Below are 16497 nucleotides of genomic sequence, written 5' to 3'. Positions count from 1 at the left end.
TCAGGGCTGTGATCCAGCAAGGCTTTTGCTCTGACCCATTCAAAACAGTTCTTACAATCTTATACCTGTGTGTCTCCCCTTCTCCATGTATCTCTGCATTTCTATGTCTTTCCAGATTGCAGTATCTGGTTGTCTAGGCACCATTTCTTCTGTATTTATGTAGCCATTTACCCAGGCAGCCAGCAGTGAATTAATCATTATGTCTACAGTCTCAGCTGGGAGAGGTATCGACTCATAGATTCAAGTCCAGGAGGCCAAGAGCTTGTTTGTTACCTGATAAGACTAAACTTCATTTGGGGCTGCCCAAGATGTCACGGGTGGTTTAATGAACTAACTTCGTGAACTATGAAGGTCGGAGCTTAGCTCTGTGCCAGTGCACAGGAAACACCATTTGTGCATCTGATTCGTCTTACTCTGTGTGCAGCCATTTAGCATGCTGCAGATCATGGCAGTGCAGGAAAGCACTTGCAGCAAAGAACAGTTATAAATTCACAAGGCTTGAGAGAAACAGAACTAACTTCTCCCCTGCAACCCTTTCTTTTCTCCATGCCCTTTCTGTCCTATCATATGTTTGTGAAAATTAGAAATTTCAGTTATTCAGTCAAACCTTTTTCTCCATTTAGCATGGACCATTTTCCCCTAAGAGTATATTCCCTAAAGGTCTGCCTGTTCAGTCATATAAATTATCCACAGACTCAGGCTATCTGGTGAGTTAATCAGGTTTAGAGCTATGTCAGGTCACTCAGAAGTTCAAAGCAGTCCATACCTATGTGTGAATCCAAATTCCAGTGAGCAGTCTGAGATGTAGTAGCAAGAGCTGTTTTACATGCTAGCAATAGTAAAAAAAACATAAATCCTAGCTCCATTTACAAGTGCTTGGAAATATCTGGGGTTCTGGGATAATCTAAAATATCTGGACTCTGAATATTTGAGGCTTTCCCATCATTATAAGTATTAACCATATAATTAGGTATTATCTGAGAATTATCCATAAATACCACAACATGATATTTCCTAAGTAATAATTAGGCTATGAAAGGAACTCAAATAATACCTTTGTCTAGAAAATTAAAGGCCCTGCATTGCATTCATGCAGCACCATGCTGAGGGGGTAATAGGGTTTAAAATTGCAGTAAATTACAGTTAGACCAAATCTCAGCCCTCTTAAGTATAAAGAAGTTACAGGGCAAAAGAGAATCAGGCCTCCAAAGAAATTTTAGCTGTCAGTGTGGCTGACAGCGTGGCTGTCCTCAGCACAGTGGAAGGCCTCCAGGCCATGTTCACACATTTCTGATACCAGGTTAGGTGCTGTGCAGGAGCTTGTGCTGCTGTACCCAGCTCCTTGGGCACTGCACAGAGCCATTCACTGACAGCTACAACATTCTCATCAATGCGTTGACCATGTTACCAAAAAAAGACAGGACAAGGCACTAGGTCTGTTCACGGGGGCAGCACCTGTGTACTACACCTCTTTCAACATTTTCATTTTAATTGAAGTCCCCATTTTCCAAACTCAGGTTCTTCTCAGAAGTACAGGATTTTTCTTTAAACTTTCACTGTCTTAGATTAGGTGAAATGAGAGCTACCAAGGATGGAAATGATTTCAAGGGGATAGAGTTACATTTTGCTTTGGTTTGCAGTGTTTCAAAACTCTCCTGATGAGCACAGCAGAATCTTCTGTATCTATTTATCATCATTAGAGATTGAGTTGTACCTAAGGAAGACAAACTTGCAAATTTCATTGAATTTCATATTTCCATTAGATTCATTTCAGAATCACAGGACACAAGCACATTTAGGGCAAGCCTTTGCTGGATAGGACTAAGTGCTGAGTGTCTCAAAGCAAACTACAAAATTAAGGGCGAATGTAAATGTTAGATCGTTTGTATTTGAACTTTGCCCTCCCTCCCCCTCTGAACACAGTGTAAAACAGGGATAGTAACCTTCCTCATGAACTCCCATCTCAGTTTTATAAATCCACTCGTGTTTGCGTAGATGTGTATAGATAAGCACTTCAGAAGAGATTGGGAGGAAATGAACAGTTCTGCATGCACAGCAGGGCTTGAAAAGCAAGCTGCAAATAAGGCTTAGGGCCACACAAAGAGCTTTGAAAGTAAAACAGACCCCCGAGTAGCTGCTCAGTTGTGTGTCGCCATGTCTACTGGACAAGGATAGAATCAGTTTTGGATGAGGATGGGGTCACAGGCGGAACATTCTAGTGGCAAACATCATAATGCATGTGCAGAGAGAGATGAACTAAATGTGGCTGGGCAAGCTTTGGTCTGAAATTGTCTAACATTTACACCCAGGAACTTGGAATTTGACCACTAAAGGTAGTATTTAAGGTTGTTTTCCTCCCCCCCTCTCAATCTGATAGGTTCTTTTAATTTTAGCACTTTTAATCTCTATGTAGTAGAAAAAAGCCCAATTCTGGCATCCTGTCTGAAACCCAGGATTTACTAAAAGCTCATTGTGCCCTAGTGGTTGGCGGTTTATGGCTTTTTTAAGAATAAAAGCAGCATTTGGCTTTTGGAAATGGAAAATAACAAGAGTGTACTGCTTATGTGAGGCTTCCTTATTCCTCTTCCTGCGTGCTTTGCTTGTGGGATTACAACACATATACATTTCCTCTCTTGTGCAGCCAAACCTCTAAATGGATACTTTGGTACCTGGTGCATTTTGATCGATAATACTTGCTGTCTCTTAGTTACTTGTAGAGAGGGACTATAAATGAGAACAAGCAATACAACAGGGTGCTATAACCACTGGCACAAGTCACCGTCCGCAGCAGCTGACACGTGACTCCTTTTGCCTCGAATATGTTTGCCTGGGTACGGCAGCGCATTCCTCATTGCTATATTCTGAATAGTGATTTTCTGTGGATGAGACCCAGCTCTCATCTTGCTTCTTGTTTGATGGCTCCTTGAGTTCTCTCCTTACCCGAGAGAGAAAGGACCTTTTCCAGCAAAGAGATGTCTGCACTGAATGGAAATTTAGTCTTTTTGTGTAGTCTTTAAACACTTTCATAAATAGATCAGAGCTGATGAAAGGTGCTAGTGTGGCAGTTGTAGCAGTTGGAATCCTCTGCAGGAGGGGAACAAAATGAGCACATTCTCACTCCACACCTTGTACCATCATGATACCTCAAACCTCCCTCTCTGGCCTCTGCAGCTGAAATATGGTTCCCATGTCTGGTCAACAGAAACCAGTGGAGTGGAGTTAGTGCCACCTGAAGTGGTTATTTCCTGGTGTAGAGATGTGTCTGTTCACACTGGGACTGGGCCTTGCCAAACTCAGTTCATGCTGCTACCCAACTGCCACCAGTCAGTGCCAATCTGGATTTATACAGGATTGGGACCTGGTTATCTCTAGCTTGGAGCAGGTGACAGCTGGGAGTCTGGCATCTGAATTTAATTCTAATCTCTTTTACACTCACCTTCTGGCAAATACCATTGGCTTCAGGAGATCCAGGTCCTGCCCTGGTTGTTTAGTAAGAGAAAAGGGGCTGTGAAAATTTCATACTATTAAGAAATAACAGAGCTGAGGAAAGAAGACAATTTGTCCAACAGAAAAAAAGCATGTGAGGGCATCAATGGCGCTTGAATCTGTGCAGAAAGTACAGTATAAACATTAGCTGTGGTGCAGGAGGCTGCATCAATTGAAATCTCAAACAGATTTTAAAATGTTTTTATTAAAGTTCCCCTTTCAGCCTTCTTATTGTAGGTTTTAAATTCTAATTTGCAGAGAGGACAAAGTAGGTGACTTAAACCTGCCACTGCCTGGTGAACTCTGGCTTTTTATATAGGGAGTCCTCTGCCCGGAAGGCTTTGAAAAGAAAACGTGTTTCTGTGCTCTGATCCGTGAAGGATCTGTGCTATGTTTATTCACTTCACAGAAGTAAACACCTAAGTGTTGAGAACAGAAAATATAAGGCTCATGCCGTGCTGGTAACATTAAAACTAGCTCAGAACTCTTGTAAATTTGGCTGAGGATGTTTATAAAATGCAGTCCATGTTCAGTGTACACAGCTTGGTTCAGGTCTGCATCCTGCCTAAGTTTTGGACAGGAGTCTGCAAGTTAAAACATATTGTAAGCCAAATATCATAGGACCTGACAGTTGTTAGTTATTCCTCGAATGTTTGATGCAAAGGGCTTCATGCTGGTAAGCCTATGGGCATGTTTATTTTGCAGAGCTCTGTAGGTTTGAATGCTGCAGCCCTACCCCAGCTATGTGTAACCCGTATCTCTACCAGAGATTACTGTCTGCTTGTCTGTGGGAGGAATGTTTCACATGAGTGCTCGGTAAGCTCCTTCCATCAGACTCAGCCAGGTTAGTGCAAACATATAATTTATGCCATTTGAGCTAAACTGACCGATTATGATTAAGTGGATCAAAGAATGCTCTCAAGAAGCAATCTGTCTGCTGTGCTGTAGGGACGGTAACTTCTGACAGAAGCACAGTAACAGTGCCATGAGGTAGGGAGACAATGTCCTAAACTTCTCCAGCTGCTCTGTAGAAGAGCCATTTTTTGAAAAAGGCACTCTGGCATCGATGTCAGCCTTCTAGCTGAGGTTATTCTGCTGGTGCAGGGCTCTCCCAGTGTTGTATCAGTATAGATCTCATAGCAAGTTTTGCAGGTCTTGTTTTGTGAATTGCTGTCATCTCAGCCAGGTTTCCCCAGTGAATTCAGGCAGATAGGTGAGGGGTTTTCACTTGCCATTGCAGAAATTTCCATATTCCAGCCTTTTGGCCTTTTGGGAAGAAATACCACAGCTTTAACAGTGGCACAGACCTAGTTCAACATCCTCAGTAACCGGCATTCTTTTCTCTGTAGCTTCTCACAGTCCCGGCGCTGGGACATCAGATGCTGCACTCTACCTGGTGAGCTTTGGGTCTCAGGCTGTAGAATCAAGCAGCTCTGAGTCTTTTATTGGAAGACAGAGATCCCACATGGCAATAGCAAGCAATCAGCACCATCTGCCACTGTGCAAAGCCTTGTAGGCTTTTCTGTGCCTGGAGGAGGTTTCTCTCCACTGCCACCTGTATGCTATTTAAATTATGTATGTGTCCCCTCCCTGATATCTTTGTTTCCAAATGAAAGGCAGAGATGAGACAGCAAGATATTGCTGGTCTGCCTACCTTTCAAGCACTCTAAATCTGCCACATAACATTTGGAGTGGTTTGGGGTTGGTTCTTGCATGTTTCTCACTGGGGCAAAAGTAGAAGTATCCTCCTCACTGGGTCAGGCTGCCATTTTACCATATAGGCCATTGAATAAAGAATGGCATTCACTCTGCAGTGCATCAACGTGGGTCAAGTCCCATTATCATTTTCCATTTCTTGAAAACTTCTTCCCCACCTAATCTCTTTTCTTTTTTTAAACTTTAAAAAATCAGGACATGATACTGAGCTTTGGAGTCAGAGTCCCTGGTGGATTATTAACACCAATAATGAAGAGCACAACTTTACGAGGACGAGGAGTTTGTTAACTCATTAATTTTATTCATAATAGGAAATTAATGTGCAGAAAGGCAATGCCAGCCTGGCAGTAATTGCTTTTTGGTTTTAAAACACTAAGTAGAAAGGTTAAAAGCCATTTTCAGCTGCTGCTTCCTTTCTCTCCTCCTTCACTCCCCTTTCCTTCTCTTACTCTTCTCCTCTCTTATTTTTGTTTCACAAGAATTGATTTATTTTTTCTTCTGCCTCTTCTTCATTACGAGTCATTATATATCATCATTACAAGACTTTGGTCATATTTCATTGCTTTCCCATTATGTTTTCGTAATTCTTTCTCTCAATATTACTGTACAGAGCAGAACTGGGCAGAAAATTCAAGCAGCTCGGGTCTATTTCAATGCCTCAGCTCTTGTTGAAGTTAATGAGCAGCCATATCTCTGGCCACTTTTGGCCTTTGAGCAAGCAGATGCAATTTGTTTTCACTCTTTCCTCTCACTGAATACACCACCTGCTTCAGGCAACAGGATGTCCCGTGATTCAAGGTTAATGCCTTGTGAAAACGTAAATACTATTTCGTGCTGTCTTTAAAGTTGAAATACCACTTTCTCCTGTAGACTTCAGAATGTGGGAGGAGAGAAGATTATTAAATAAAATAATTGAAGGGGAGCACTGTCCAACCTAAATCTCACTTAACTTCGTCTGGCATTGCGATCTTTTGTGCTCTTGGAAAGCAGCATCATTCGATATTTACACTGTGTCGTGGTTTAGGCCAAATTGGCTACTGGGGAGCTGGGGGACCCCAGATGGGATTGAAAGGTACTCCCCTCTACCCCTCTTCAAAGAGAGAGGCAGAGGAGGGAAAAAGAGACTTATGAGTTTAGAAGGAACTAAACTACTTTAATGAAATATTAATAATAAAATAAAAAGAAATAATGAAATATATACAAAACCGATTCAAGTTCCCGAGATGACAATCACGACACCGGCTGGCACTGGTGCAGTCCCAGGCTGGACTCAGTGACAGATGGGAACTGGATTCTGGATCTGCATTCAGGATCGGGATCACAGGCAGATGAACAGAGTCCTCCTCAGATGTCAGCCATTGAAGGAAGAGAGACTGACCCTTTGATCCTCAGATTTTATACTGAGCATGAGGCAGATGGGATGGAATACCCTGTTGGTCAGTTTTGGGTCACCTGTCCTGTCCGCTCCTCCCTGCAGGTGGGACCCCAGTATGCTTTTCCGCTTCCGACCCTCCAATGGGGCAAATAACAAAGTTGGTTGGCCTTGGGGGTTATAGCAATAAGTATAAGCAGGAGCCTCTTTGCATCCCATGCCTGGGCATCAGCTATAAACATAGGTCTTATCACTCTGAGAGAGTGAACATTGTCTGCACAATATGCCGTTAATTTCAGTAGTTAGAGGCCTAGCTAAGAAGCGAAGTTACTGAACAAAATTGGTTCTGCTTTACCTCAAACCAGGACACACTGCAAGGAGAAAATCTGCCATGTCAAGCTTGCTACTGTTGTAATGCTGTAGCCCTGGACTAAACCCCAGACTTTCTTTTAGGTTTGATAACACTGTGGTAAGTACAGCTTAGTCCTGGACTGAGCCCAGAAGTTCATGGTCGTTATGGTCTGACTCATCTAAGTTTTATGTAGAAGAAAATGTGTAGTTTGGTTGTCAACGTTTCACATACGCGTGTACCCAAATGCATGCAGTCAGCTTCAGCTTTGCTTGAAGACAGAATGGGAATGGTGTGAAAAGGTCAGAGACAGGCATCACACTTCAATTTGAAGAGAGGAAGGAAGGAGTAAGACGTTCAGTCTTTTTAATTCAGTTTTTATTGTTGCAATAAATTTTATCCATTGCCTACATGCAATCAGATTCTGAAAAACTATATGCAAAGTTCCCAGAGCCTTACAGAATTGGAAACTTTAGCGGCAGCTTTGTAGTGTCTTTCTTCCAGGGTGCTAAGGTGATTCAGAGAATGCCTTGAGAACTGCTCTCAGTCAGACTCGGTCTCTGCTAAGGAGTCTCAGTTTGGGCTTCTTTTTACTTGTCTAGACCAGAACATTAAGGCTGAAAAAGTCCTGTGACCCAGTTCCAGATGCAGACCTTGTGACTCATCTCAACTGCACCAAAATATAAGAAAAATTAGTAATCATCTTTTTCTTGCTCTTTCCCTCTCCTTCTTTGTTATATCTTCAGTATGTGTATGGCTTAATTTTAGTTCTGATAAAAGCAAATGACATTTTAATTTTTATAGCATGATTTATTGTCATTTGGGTTTTAATTTATGAAAAAATAATTGAAAAGAAAGAGAGATTTAACCCTGACCGGCATTCTTGATAGCTATGAGCCATAGCTATGAGACTGTAGCTATTTCAGGACATATTTTATTCACCCAAGCAGGACAGGGATATATCATCTTCTGATACTAGTTCTGTGCAAAGGCCTAATTGTTTGCTTGCTGGCTGAAAGGAGATTTGAAAAGAAAAATAATCTGGTGATCATAGTACATGTTTTTTTTCTACTAATTTTCTGCAATCAAAATGAAATATCAAGGAAGTATACCTGTTATTTATTCTGTTTCTCTGCTCCATCACAGACCTTCTCTGTTGCTTTGTGGTATGACCACTCTGTCTGTTAGTCACTCCATTTGATATGTTTCCATCCAGCAAGGTCTACTGGTCTTGGCACATATACAGATATCCTCACCTGCCCCTTGAAGGCTGCACTTCTCCCTTCCCACTCCCTGACACATCCACATGATTGCAGAGTGCCAGGGCAGAGAAGAATATTACTACCAGCAGCCATGCACCTCCTTGCCTGCCCTCCAGTCATTTGGGAAGGATGGGGTCTCCTTGCTTCGGAAATGATAAATTTTGTTCCATATCACCAAAGATTTGTGTCTGCTATAATTTATAGCTGATTTAGAGAACTCTCTATCTTCTATTCCTCCTCCTTTCATGCCCTGGTCCCGCCAGCCCTATCTGGCAAGCCAGGAAGACTTTCATCTCTAGCTGGCTGCAAGGATTGCAGTTCTGTCCAGGTCCTAAGCAGATAGTGGCTGCCTCATTGTCAGGAGTCGTCTATGCCTCTGCCACAAGCAGCCTGGCAGGCTAGAAAATATGATTACCAGGCTGCCTTTCTAACTCCTGCTATGCTCCTGCTCTGTGAACTGCAAAGGGATTTCATCTTCCTGCAGGGCTATGCCTCTCAGAGCCTGACCAAGAGTTGGCAGCATCCAGCAGTGCCCTAGAGACCAAAAAATAGCAAAGACACATCTACCAACACCTCTTTTGTTCTGTGAAGATGCACATGGTGCCTCATCAGAGGCCAGTCATGCTGTGATCCACGGGTCAAACCCCGATAGCTTTGCCAGGGATCCAGCCTATATCAAATGGGACAGAGCTGTGTCTCCCAGCCTTTCTGCACCGGCTCAGCGCCCTAGCTGGCTGCGAGAGCATGTCCTCTGCTCCCTCTTAATGGAAGGTGACATGGCGGCTGTGATCCGTACCATGACCATGAGGCACTGGCAGCTGGAGAAGCAGCGTGTGTGCTTGGACCCAGCCCCAGTGTGTGCCGGGGCCTAATTGGCACAACTGGTCCTTGAATGCTAATCAGGTTCCTTATTAGCATCGCCCAGCAAAGGCGCTGGGGAAGGAGTGGACACAGTAGCGAACAGAAGCATAAAGAGTGCTACCCAAGTCTACTGGAAGGGTCTAGCTAATCCTCTGTCCTGTCTAAATGGCTGGCATGCGCTCGGCTGCAAAGAGGGATCTTTCCACTAATGCTTTTCTTTATCTTTTATAGCAGCTGTGGCCAAGCTCAGTATTTATATTAGTTCTTTTTAAAATCCTCTCGGTTGCTATTTTATCTGGTAGTGAATTCCACAGCTTAATTATGCATTTGAAAAAGAGTAATAATTTACCTGTATTCATCGTCAATATGATGCCCTTTTCTCACTCCCCTCCCCACTACTTTATTTTATATATTCACGAGTTCACACATCTTCAACACAAGATGCCATTGCAAGGTGGATTTGTTAAGAGGGTTTTTTTGGCGCCTGCTGTGTACAGCACAGCGAGCACATGCCACGGTGAAAGATGAGTATGCACAGGGCTGCACCTTCCTTTTTTCCTCCTGGTAAATGTGTCTCTGTGTACTTGGTCACTGGGGATTTATGCAATGTTTTCCGTATATGAAAAATACAATACAAAAAGAGCTTGGCTTCATTTTCACCTGCAGAGGGAGCTCTGTGAGGGCCAGGGAGATGCTTTTTCTGTGCAATTCTGCAGATTTCTCACATTTCGGACCCTGCGTTGTTATTCAGAGGCCTTTCACCAGGACTAAACTCATCTGAAGAAAAAAAATCCCACCACATTCGTTCCCAAGCAAGCTCCCCTGCTTTTCTGTGCTTTAAACAGCTTTGAGCAAACTGCTGTCAACAGCATACTCTCCTTCCCTCCCTCCATGGGGTCTGTCTTATGAGCACAGTATGGGCGAAGAAGAACAGCGAGCAGATGTTTGGATTTCACACTGCACCTCTCATCCCTCCCCATCTGCTAGTCCTGGAAGAAGATTTTTCACCAGTAAGTGCAATGGGGATTCTTAATGAACAGCCTCTGCTAAGCCAGAAGTGGTGTCCTGTGAATACCAGGGGCAGCTGTTTGATGTGTGTTGGTGTTGAGGGCCAGATGCTGGGGCAAGACAATTCTGAGTTCCTCCAGCCTTGTCTTTAGCAGAGGGGGTAGATCAAGGACCAAGAGCTTTGCCAGTGCCATGAAAGTTAACATGACTGTCAGTCTGTGGCCTCCAATGTTGAAGGACCGATGGTGTGAATTACAGTCCTGGTGCCTGATTGTCTGTGGTCTTCTTGTATCTAAGAAGTCGGGAGGAAGAAGCCTTTGGTTTCCTTTCTGAAATGCCCACGTCCACATGTATCAGGAATTCAAATTCTGGTCTTAATGTCCTGACATGACACCTACTCATTTAAATACTGATATTTACTTGTGCAGGGAAGGAAGGAAGTGAAATTCTAACCTATATAAGCAAGCTTCTAAAGTACAATTCTAGCAATACAACGTAATATTCTAGCAATAGATAAAATCACTGTGCTTTGCATATATTAGGGATGTGGTGGTAAAACAGTCATTTAGACAGCCAAAAATTCTCAGTGGATTATGCTAGAAAATGCAGCTACTAAAGTGGGATCTGAAAATGGAGTGCATTTTTCCACCTAGCACATAGCAGGTCCTGGAATGATATAAAGCCATGGGTGTAATTTTTTATCAGTCTGAGCATGTGTTTCCTACAGAAAGATTCTCCTCCTTTGGAAACATTTTGTCTGATTGTGATTCCTCTCAGCAGTTTCTCTCTGACCTTTGAGTTTAGAAAGCCCTTAAATACCAGAAAGAAGGAAAGCAAAATATTTGTAGTGATAAATTTTCACCCTTGCTGGCAAGTCAGTATTAGCCCTATTTTTGTGACATTGTCAGGCTCTAATGGATCAAAAATGGACCTTTTTGTCCAATAGCTTTGACTCCCCAAGCAGGTACCTGCACAGTAGGCCACATTTTGTACCCAGAATTTAATAAAACGATGTAAAATTTTAGAGACGTTACATGTTTTGTTTACGTCCTTTATTTTATACATTTCAAAGGAATAAAAATGACAGACTCAAAATATGGTACTTTTGCAAAACTGCACCAAATTGCCAGCAGCATCCTAATTTAAAGTACCTGTAAACAGACTCTACGGCATTTGGAGAGCCTTGCTGCAGGTCTAGCTTGAGTGGCTGGTGGCGTAGAGGCATTCGTTGTTTGTCTAAACAGCTCCCAGTTACACAGCTCTACAAAGCGGCAGCTGGGACAGCCTAAGCCTGGGCACTTGGACTCAGAAAACCCAGTGACTCAGCAGGCAAATCCTGTGTGAAAGGACACCCGACCTAGCACCATGGTTTTCCACTAGCAGGTGCTGTGCTCGCTGGAAGCATCCTCCTGCATGTGAGCTAAAGAACCTGCAGACAGCAAAGAACCCAACGGACTCTCTGTTGAGACATGGCTCACCTCAGTGCACTTGCTGCGGTCTGGCTGGATTCCTTCCACTCGCTTTTAAATCAATCCTGCAGTTTCAGACAGACGTGGTATGTTTTACAGTCTCTGCCGAACTGCTTGGTTGTCTGGCAGCGTGCTGCTGTAAGGTCTGCTGCTTGCCATGCCAGTACTGGCTTTATTTCAGTGACAGATGACATTTTCCTAGTGTATGCATAGTTTATAACCAGCTTTTATTAAAGCTTTCTCCTTGAGCAAAAGGACATCTATTATGAGGAGAGACTGGCAATGGAATCAGGGGTCTTTGATGCTGTCCTAGTGATTGACTAAAAACGTACCACGTCCTGCTTCACAGAGCACAGCAGGAGTCAAATGACAGAAAATATCTCCTTTCCGTGCATCTTCGGGTGTCTCTACACGAGCGCTTGGCCCAAATACTCTCCCTTCACTGTCTTTCAGAGCTATGCTACTGCTGCTATTTCTGCCTCTGTATAGCTTATCTCTTGGATTCCTTAGACTTCTTTCTACTCTCACAAACATACAAACCATCACAAAAAAAGAGCCAATGTCTTCTTCTGGGAGTAACTTGCATGTGCATTTATTCTTGGCAGTAATTTTTCTGTTTGATGAAACACACTCATGTTTTGATTCTCTGATTCCATATATATCTGCATAGTGGAGGAAAGGAGGCGTGGCACATGAACATGTGCAATACATGGATTTTGTAGGAGTGTGGCTGTGAATGTACATTATTTTTGTATGCATGCGTGCATATGTCTTTAGGTGCCTCTTGGTCTGTGCCAGACACAGTGTATGACAATGCAATGATTTTGTACACATTTGATGCATTTCTGTGCAACATCAATATGGTTTATTTTCCATGTGAATCCTTGTTTTAAACAACCAGCTTATTGTCGTAAGCTCTGCCTCTCTGTGAACTATGAAGGATAGGTAAATAGGGAACCACAGAATGGAGTGAGGCAGCTGGGAGATTATTAATATTGAAAATATCAGCAAGCATCAGCCCCTTGATCACAAAGCATGTTTACAAAAGGACCTTTCCACTGCATGAGGACGCTTGCACGCTCCACCAAGCTAGTTGGCATTCAGTGCATGCCATAGCATCTGGTTCTGTCTCTTGCTCTGTGGCTGTCCAGAGAGAGATTGTAAAATGAGTCGACAGGTAGATAAATAAAGAGAGAAAACTGGGCTATTGTCAGAGACAAATGCAGGTTTATGTAGATGCAACTTGACAGGAGGCGGGGAGGGATAAGTCACGTTTGCAGACTGCGTGTGAAGGCATTGCAGTTGCACTGGAGCCTGTGGTTCAAAGGCTTTGGGAAGCTGGCTGGGAAGACTGGGAAAGTAGAGGGGAGAGGTGGGATAAGCACTATCAGTTAGCTGTACCTGGTCCAGTTTCAGCCCTTGTGCCACACGTGATGCCGGCTGTGCCACATCACTGCTGCAAAGCATTTATGCTCCCCCAGGTTGTGATCTGATTGTGTTGATGCTGATTATGGCCTCTGGGCTCTTCCAAAACAGAAATAATAAATGGCACCAGCCTGCTCTGTGTTGCATCCTCATCTGGGTACTGACCTGAACCACCTTCTGAACCATCTCCTTGGGAGAAGGTTTGAATCACTGTAAATCAAGAGCAAAAAAAGAACTGTATGATCACCCAGTCCTGTCACCCCCAGTCTGGTCAGCAGATATTAATACAATTTCTGTTGTTTGGTTTTTTTGGTTTTTTTTTTTTTTCCCATGGGAAACTAGTGTATGACTCTGATGGCTTTTTTTTTTCTTTTTAAATCAGGAAGCATCAATATCCAGCAAGACAGTGGGTCAACTTTAGCATTTCACAGCCTTACCCCGGGTATGTTGTGACCCATATAAAGACACCTGTAGCAGGAGATGGCATAGTGGAATCTCTGTTCTCTGGCTAAGACTACTGGATGCTAATCACAGTGTAAATACTAATAACTAATAATAATGTATGAGTAGCTATCTGAAACTATCCCTTGCTCAGTGCCATCCACATTGGCAGACAGTGGCAGGAGATGGCTCAGTATTTCATAAACAGCATTTGCAAGCTTTTGTTCAGACTCAGTACAGATGTTCAGTTCAGCCATGTTTGTGTCCTTTTTTATTCACTGTTGGCTGATACATGGGGAGAGTCTGGCTGTTTGTGGGAAGGGAGTTCTTTGTGGTTGTTCAGAGCACATTTAGAAAGGCAGTTATGGGTAAGTGTGAGAACGGAGCTTAGATCATAGGTGTTACATGAAACCTTTGCAAAAAAAGAATCTCAGTCCCTTGCTCATCAATATCCGTCTGCCATGCAGGGCTCTAAATTGCACACTCCCAACGTCCTTGCAGATTAGACCATGTTTGGAAATCAGTGAATTTTTAATGCTATAGTACTATGAGCACAAAATATCCCTTAGGGGAAAAACATATTAGTTTTCACTGAAGTCATCTACACACTAAAATGGTGGGAACAGAAAGTAAGGAGGAGGGACAATTCACCTGTCTCAGAAACTGCTGATTTCCAGATCTCTCCTATGACATATAGAAGAATAGTTCTGGGGTTTTACTTCTGAATCTCTCTATCCCTCTGTCTTACTCACATGAGGTATTTTTTATAGATTTAACCCCCCCCCTCCCTTCCCTTGTCTTTTCCTCGCACACAGAGGCAGTGTTTTATAGGTTTAGGTTCTGTAGCTTTCTTGCATATGCAAATGCCTGTATACAGAAATAAACAGACAGGCTGGTTTTATAGATTTAGCTCATGTGTATCTGCCTTAAAGTTGAGAAGGTTCCTATAGCTTTAGCTTGCACATATATAGTCTCTCACATACACACATACATGAAAGCATGCTTTTATACCTTTAGTTCTGGTATCACACAGAAACAGGTTTTGCTCCTTTTGAAAGGTAAGAAGAGTGGGAGGGGGTTGCCTAGCTTTACATTACTACTTTGCTGTGGTAAACCACAGTTTAGCCATAGGAGACAGAAATACTTTAATTTAGCTGAAATTATTGGACTTAGTAGAAGTAAGTGACATGTATATCGTGGTAAATGTAATATCTGTGATATACAAGAGATCATCCTAGATAATCAGCTAGTTCCCTCTTACCTTCAAAGAAAAGTTGTGTTTTCTTTTGTGCTGTTTACTTCTGGAAGAAAAAGTGCCAAAGCAATAGAAGAATGTATGGTTATAGTATTTGTTTCTCTGTTTTCTGAAACTATTAAATAGTACTGGAAGCCAAATATGTTAGTAAAAACAAAGAAAAGCTCATTCTTGAATAGCAGATAATATTTTGTTTTGCAGCAACTTTGTTCTCTTCAGGGTTTTCAATTTTCATTAGACCAAAATAAGCAAACACTACGCAAACCACTGAAAAAGTATTCAAAGGAAATTTGGGGGGGAGTATTTTCCCCTCAAGATTTTTGTCAAAGAGTGAGCTTTTTTTTTGCCAGCTTGTCCATAGACTTTTGATTCAGTCCTACATTTTTCTACCTCTAGTAACAACCTGCTGTAGTATGAATCAAAAGTTTGTTTAATGTTACACCTCACAAAGAGTTTTAGGGCATTCTTATATAGCATTGCCCCCTTATGCTAACAATGGTCTTACCCACAAGAAAAGGAGCCTTTAGTGGGAGATGCTTACATTGGGAGGGAAGATAAGTGCTGCTGAGTGGATGGACATGAATTAGCTATAAATTTCCTCAAGGGTGAATGTTACTCTAGTGGCATTTTTAGCATCTTTGCCTGACAGAGAACAGGGAGCTGAGTAAGTGGTAGTATTCTGACGTCATTTTAAATGTTCTTAGGGCTATCTCTAGTCACACTGTTTATACAGTTTAAGGTCTGAAATGTGTTACTGTTATCCCAAGATAAGACACAATGAAACGGTGTCTGTAGCTGGTGAGGGTTATTTCTGTATGTCAAATTATTTCATGCTACTAGGTTTTCAAATGGACTCTAATTAAATTAAACAGCTTTTTTTTTTTTTCCTTTATCACCACAGGCAGATCGAGATTGTGTTGCAATTATGGGGGAAGATCTATATTTATAGTGTGGAAAGAATTTATACAGAAGCCATAGTTGTCTCTCTGCCTGGAACAACATCTTCATTCTGCACTAATGTGTAACTTTCTGGTAAGTAAAAAAGGCACAAAGTATATACCAGCATTGTAAAGACAAAGCTACAGGTCTTTCTTCTCTTGTGCCTAAAATATGATGGCAGTTGCTAAAAACACTTTCTTTCTAATATGTCAGTGGTTAGAAGTTGAAAGCTGAAATTCACACTTACTGACATGAATGCAAGAGCTAGGGCTTCAAGAGAAATATCAGGTATCCTTGGTTGCAGCAGAAAAATACACAAGAAATACAATACTGGTAATATTTGCTGTGGAATTCCAATTACACTTTGGCTTTCATTTGCTATCTTATACGTTTGTATCTGAACATCTTATAATCTTTCATGTATCTGTCCTCAGAACATCCCTATGAAAAACTGCTGACCTATTTTCTCAAGAGTCACACTAAAGATTGGCAAAAGAAGTTGTTCATAACTTCTCTAATATCAGCCCCTCATAAATTCACTGTTGACAAAGGTTACACTGGAAAATTGGTTTCCCCCAGCACAAAAACAATGCGATTGGAAGCATTCCGTATTGATGAAAGATGCTCTTTTTGTAACAGGCCTTGGCCAGGGAGTTGTAAAATCTGAGTTCAGTTTGTAAAATCTATTGTAAAATCTGGCTTCGGTTTTGGCTCTGCCAGAGACTTCCTTAGTGTATGCTTTTGAACAAAGCAGGTCTTCCTTTGCCTCAGTTTTTCCGTATGTGAAATGCACAGCTCTATCTGATTAAGCACTCTCATTAGTGGTCCAGATGCACTGGGATATTCAGGGATGGAAACTGCAACAGTTCATAATTGTGTGAATTCCAGCAGTGCTTTGCAAATTGCATTCAGAC

This window comes from Vanellus vanellus, assembly GCF_965231255.1.
Source record: "Vanellus vanellus genome assembly, chromosome: 21".
NCBI lineage: Eukaryota > Metazoa > Chordata > Aves > Charadriiformes > Charadriidae > Vanellus > Vanellus vanellus.
This window is presented reverse-complemented; position numbering follows the sequence as displayed.